At 39.1% G+C, this 6,112-nt stretch overlaps 2 non-coding genes across 2 annotated transcripts; both read left to right on the top strand.

The window, feature by feature from the left end:
• The first annotated feature begins 1,898 nt into the window (after positions 1 to 1,898).
• Trnag-gcc lies at positions 1,899 to 1,969 on the top strand. Its single transcript has one exon. It is a non-coding gene; the product is annotated as a tRNA-Gly (tRNA).
• Positions 1,970 to 2,921: 952 nt separating this feature from the next.
• On the top strand, positions 2,922 to 2,992 carry Trnag-gcc. The gene has a single exon. It is a non-coding gene; the product is annotated as a tRNA-Gly (tRNA).
• Positions 2,993 to 6,112: the final 3,120 nt, after the last annotated feature.

Here is a 6,112-nt window from a genome sequence, read left to right as displayed (position 1 = left end):
GAAGACACCCTTTCTACTCGTTCGGTCGTCATCATTCGCCGAAGAAGTCCTTTAAAACCCTCTGTAAGCCGTAAGACTTGCCGTTGAGTACACCTGGAAATTTTGATGGAAGTGCAGTGCCGCAGAAAAAAGGCACAACGCGTCGAAAGCAAGTTTCGGAAGTCTCGCGACGTAATCAAAACTTCCTTGGCACTTTTTTTTTTTGCCGTTTAAATTTGATTTTTTTTTTTTCAATAGCCATTTTCAATTTCCAGATACTAAATAGCATGATGGGAACAGTAAATCCATGGTATTCTGAAAATGTGTTGGTTTGAGTAGCTAAAAGAACCGCCCGAGTACCCTTTAACAGGTGTGGGTGCAACTCCACCCCCCCCCCCCCAATCCTCTTGCACCTGCCTCGAAATTTTAGGGGGGGGGGGGGGGCAACTCCCCCCCCCCCTTGTCGACCCCTTCATTAAAAGAATGAATTTTTCTCGTAGATTTTTTTAACGTTTCCTTCGCGTACTTATGTGACCTTTAAGGACAAGAAGTCATTTTCCAGTCCTAATTTTTTTCGTTGTTATATAGGCCCGTATTACTAAAGAATAACGGCTTCGTACTTTAATATTTCAATGAGCCCTTCGATAAGCGCATAAATGTTGTCCAAACGGGCCTGGGAAGATTGTAAAAACCAAGAGCACTTTACTTTCTAAATGCTTTAGTTTCGCAACGTCTTTAACGTTATACGCGCCTTGTAGATCCTTCAGAAATCTAGCCCCATCCAGGTAAGCACCTGTGCCTGCCCACAAGCGATTTACATGTGTTCCGTCCTCACATGTGCTTATGCAATACAACCCCGCAGTCCCTTAAATTAGGGACTGTCGGAGATTAACGTTTTGTCCTTTAAGGTTCTTTAAGGTTAAAAAAAAAATGTACAAGAAAAAGAAAGGTATTTACAAGAGAAATGCTATCGTATTTAAGAGCCAAACCAAAATATGCACATTTATATTATTTTCAGTTTATATTTTCTTTTTCTTTTTTTTTTTTACTTTTTGGAGTGGGGATAACACAAAAGGGAAGAAGAAAAGTTTTTTTTTATATACGCTTTATATGTTTATGCTGTTTTATATATATATGCTTATGCCCTGTCTTATTTTCTTTAGCCTAAGCTCGAATGAATCCCAAGTTTTTGGCCGACACTTAGTTGCCCCCCCCCCCCCCCCCCTTGCACCCCTCTGCGGACACCCATGGCAAAAACACACCACTGAAGGCGCGGAACTTTACTCGTGTGTAGAGTTTCGTGGTTTCGGTGTTTGGTATTCCCCAGAATCGGGGTCCTTTATAGGTTTTTTTTTCCTTGCAGATTCAGGGATTTTTTGTGTGTGTGTGTTAATTTCTGAAGTGTCGGCCAAAAACTTGGGATTTATTCGAGCTTAGGCTAAAGAAAATAAGACAGGGGCATAAGATTCTCCGACCTCCAGGGAAGTTGGAACCTATACGCAACGCGAATACTTGGAGAACGTCCCTGTTGCGATAAGAGCAGGAGCGGAGATAAGGGAAGAAGCTCCTCGTAGACAGTTCAGTGGGGACTGCGTTCAGGGTAAAAATGAAACACAACCATAGATTTCTTTGTTCATGTGAAGCTTCTATTTCTATCAACAAATAGTTAATATATTGTGAATCCTCGTTACGTATAAGCACGACTCCCTGATGGGAAACATGGATGACTAACATCCTCGTTCTAATTGCGGAAGAGGTTTCCGACTCAGAGGTGTAGGTCCCTCGGTTTCCGCGGCTTAATCTAAGGTAAAAAAAAGAAAAAAAAGCCGCTTTTGTTGCCTGCCGGCTGCAGACGGGCAGTACTGAGGTCACGGGCTTGCTCCGTTCGCTCGGAGAGTGGCTAGGTTGCAAACAACGGGGCGTCGGTGGTTCAGTGGTAGAATACTCGCCTGCCACGCGGGTGGCCCGGGTTCGATTCCCGGCCGACGCAGAGGTTATTTAACGTTATTACTAAAAAAACTGTTGGCCCTTCTGTTTGCGAGGAGTGCCCTGCCCTGCCGTATCGATGTGAACGTCCTGTCTGATTTCCTCTCCAAACTTTTTTTTCTTTCCTTCGTGTGCTCTATTTTTTTTTTTTTTTTTTGCGAAACCATTTAAACAAAGTTCAAATGGTTTCACATTAATTTTTTTGAGAATTAACTTTGTTGGGAGTTTATAAAACTACACCTACACTGCACCGAAATTGTAGCGCCTGTTTTATTGTCTAAATGTCAACCCCGTTCTGGACACACCACGGAAACCAATTTTCCCTAGAGAAGACGCTAAAACATTATTTTAAGAGCAATAAACCAAATGTAGTTACGTCACTCTATAGTCGGGACTTAAAATCAGCGCCGTTCCTCAGGAAGTACGGCAGGAAGCTTCGTGCGAGCGAACCCTCCGATGGCTTATCTTCGAGAGCTCGCTGGAATCTGTCCTTTGGAAATAAAAATGCAGCCTACCGTTCAATGTACAAGGGTGCGATTGTCATTATCAGATGGAGTTGATCATAGTTAACTTATTTCTGAACCTGAGAAGTATATTTTAAGTTTCAATTTATCATCCCTCTAATGGCGGCATAAGTGTTGATTTCACTCTATCGAAAGCGATATAGAGTCCTTACTGCTATTTCAAGGAATAATTGCAGCCTGCAGAAGAAAGGTCCGGAGTGAAGCCTACGACAACTAGTAAATATATTTTAAATTCTCGTTACGTACAAGCACGACGCCCTAAAGGCGTGACTAAAATCCTCGTTCAAACTGTTCAAAGAGGTTCCCGGCGCAGAGGTGTAGGTCCCTCGAAAACACAGTCCGCTCCTGTTGCCCGTCGGGAGCAGAGGCCCTGCATTGAGGTCATCGGCTTGCCCGACTTGCTCGGACAGTCGCTGGCTCTCTTCCAAGGGCGCGTCGGTGGTTCAGTGGTAGAATACTCGCCTGCCACGCGGGTGGCCCGGGTTCGATTCCCGGCCGACGCAAACTTTTTTTTTTGTTTTTTTTTGTTAAGCATATGCATATATATATAACAGCATAAGCATATAAAGCGTATATATATAAAAAAAAAAAACACTTTTCTTCCTCCTTTTTTTTCTTATCCCCACTCCAAAAAGTAAAAACAAAAATATATATATATATATATATATATACTCAACACAATAATAGCCCTTAAAGGAGTTAGCCGAGGAGGTTGCCAAAAAAGAGATCAGTGAAACGTTTCGGGCCTGGTAGGCTCTTCGTCAGTCAAGTGAGAAGACTTCGTTCTCCTTTTCTTTCAATCAAAGAAAAAACGGCCGGAAAAAAGAAGAAGTTAATTGGAAAAATGCTTACCGTTTAGCGGGTGCCTACTCAACTAAATTCTCGCTTAAAAGTTTAATATATCTCGATACCAATGCAATAAATACTATGGAAATAATTAAATATAATATTATTACTGCCATTCTTATCATAAAACCAGTTTTTGGGACATGTGGTTGGGTATAACCCAACTATACCTGGTGTCATGTGAAGCCAATGAGAGGCCCAATGTTACGCGTTTGCTCGTGTCACATTAAACGATGAAGCGAGAAAAAAAAAAAAAAGCAACAGTGCGGTACCGATTAGAAGATCTCAATTAAATGTCCATAAAAAAAGACGGCAATGATCCTTTCGAACTGTTAAGGCCCTTCGGTTCTAAAGTATTAAATCTATAGATAAATTCAGATTCTTTATTTTTTCGATCTCTGGTGGTTCGAAAGCCCCCCTGGAGTATAATAAAATTAAAATCAGAAAGTCCGTTATGTCCTGCGGAGTTTAAGTGACGGGAAACCGGTCCGGCAACGTGTTTACGTATATGACTTTTATGTAGATTCATGCGTTTTCTTATGCTTGTTTTAGTTTCTCCTATGTATTGAATTTGGCATTTTCTACATTGATTAAATAAATAACATTTTCCGAATTACAGTCAAAGGTACCATTTATTTTCCAATTAAAGTTATTCGCTGTGCTACGAATAGAGTTAGCTATAATTATGTCCCCACATAAACTGCATTGGTTATGATTGCACTTGGTGCAACCAATCGGGACCAGGCTACGTCCGATGGAGTTTCGGGACTGTTTAAATAAATCTAATAAATTACGTGGTCTCTTGAACGCTATACCAGGGGGTCGAGGGATAACTGCCTTTAAAGCTGTGTCCATGTGTAAAATATTCATGTGTCGTCTAAGAATATTGTTTATGTTTGGAAGTTTTGATTGGTAAGGTAAGATTAGTCGTAATTCATGATTATTTCTTTTCGGCCGCTCTACTAAACACGCGTTCCGAGAGATCGCTCGACTTTTAGATATAGAATTATTTATTAGCGGTAAGGGGTATCCACGGTTAATGAAATCCTCTCCTAGTGCTCTAGCTTTTATATCAAAATCATTATCTTCTGAACATAAGCGTCTTAAGCGTAGCATTTGACTGTATGGTATACCTTTTTTGTTTTGTATTGGATGACAGCTTTTATAATGTAGAAATTGACGTCTATCTGTAGGCTTTCGATATAAGGTTGTTTTCAAACCATTTTCAGTAAGTCTTACCTTAATATCTAGAAACTCTATTTCTGTATCAGAGTATTTATACGTAAATTTAATATGTGGATTAAAATTGTTGGCAAAATTAATAAATTCAAAGAGCTTATCTTCCCCATTATTCCAAATTATAAATATGTCGTCTAGGAAACGTTTATAAAAAAGGGGTTTATGCGGGAAGGAGTTAAGTAGCCGCTCCTCTAAAGACATCATATATATATTTGCATAGGAGGGAGAGAAGCGAGATCCCATTGCTGCGCCATGTATTTGTAAATAATGCTCATTCATAAATGTGAAGTTATTAAGCTCTAAAGCTAAGTGCATAAAAATATTTAAGACGCTTTTACTAACAGTGAGGTCGTTCTCATTAACAATATTAAGAACTGCTTGAATACCTTCATCATGCGGTATATTAGTGTAAAGAGACACTACGTCCATTGTGACAAGCAACGTACTATTAGTCCTAAAATCTATTTGGATATCATTAATCAAATTGAGAAAATGAGAGGAGTCTTTTACGTAGGACGGGGCACCGGCTGCAGTACTTTTAATTTGTTCGTCAATAAAGGCGGAAATATTCTCTGTATTAGTACCTATTCCCGAAATAATTGGTCTACCTGCGTGATTTTGCTTATGTACTTTCATTAGCATATAGAACTGTCCTGGTCTCGGATTTTCCTGAATGAGATACGTAGAAATGTTTTTCTCTATTTTCTTATTATCTACTAGGTATTTTAATTGTGTTTTTATTGTCTCTCGAAACTTAAGTGTTGGATCATAATCTAGTTTTTTATAGAACTTAGTGTCGTTCAGTTGCTTAATTGCTTCCGATACATAGTCGGCTGTGTTAACTATGCATATACCTCCCCCTTTGTCAGCCTGGGCTATTATGATATCTCTGTTATCCGTCAGGTTTTTTAAGCATTGCCTATCCTTATAAGTTAAATTATTATTAAGTGGTCTGTCTTTTTTATACGCTGATAAAATATCTTTCTGGACCGCCTCTATGTATTTTATGACATTAACATTTTGTTTATTTAATGGCGGAATCCAATAGGATTTGTGTTTATATAAAGGCTCTTGATAAGGAGCTCCTTTGAAAAAAACTTTACAGTGCAATTGCCGTGCAAATTCATTTAAACCTTTGTGCAAGTCCAAATCATCACTATTGTTGCGAGGAGTGGGGCAAAACTTTAATCCTTTCTTGAGAACTATCTCTTCGTGTTTAGAAATTACATAGGAAGAATAATTGAATATTTCGGACTTTTCTCCACCCAAATCTGTAGAATGTTCTGAGTTACATGGATTAGTATGCTGTGTTCTATTAATTAGGCGTGAAAAGAAGTTTTTCCATTTTTCTATTAGGGGCGAGAAAAAATCCAAGAGTACATTATCTCTAAGTGCCTTACGTCGTTTAGTATTAATTACTTCTCGCTCCTTTTTATGTATGTAATGCTGCAATTCTTTTAATATTATTAAAGGTAAACCTGGGGAAGTTTTTAAAATAATATCGATCTGAGACTCTAAAGCACGAATATTTTCCATTG

Source organism: Ixodes scapularis, unplaced genomic scaffold (assembly GCF_016920785.2).
Source record: "Ixodes scapularis isolate PalLabHiFi unplaced genomic scaffold, ASM1692078v2 PGA_scaffold13__105_contigs__length_92229423, whole genome shotgun sequence".
In the NCBI taxonomy this organism is placed as follows: Eukaryota; Metazoa; Arthropoda; class Arachnida; order Ixodida; family Ixodidae; genus Ixodes; species Ixodes scapularis.
The sequence above is the reverse complement of the archived record's forward strand: the minus strand, read 5'-3'. Positions and strand labels throughout refer to the sequence as shown.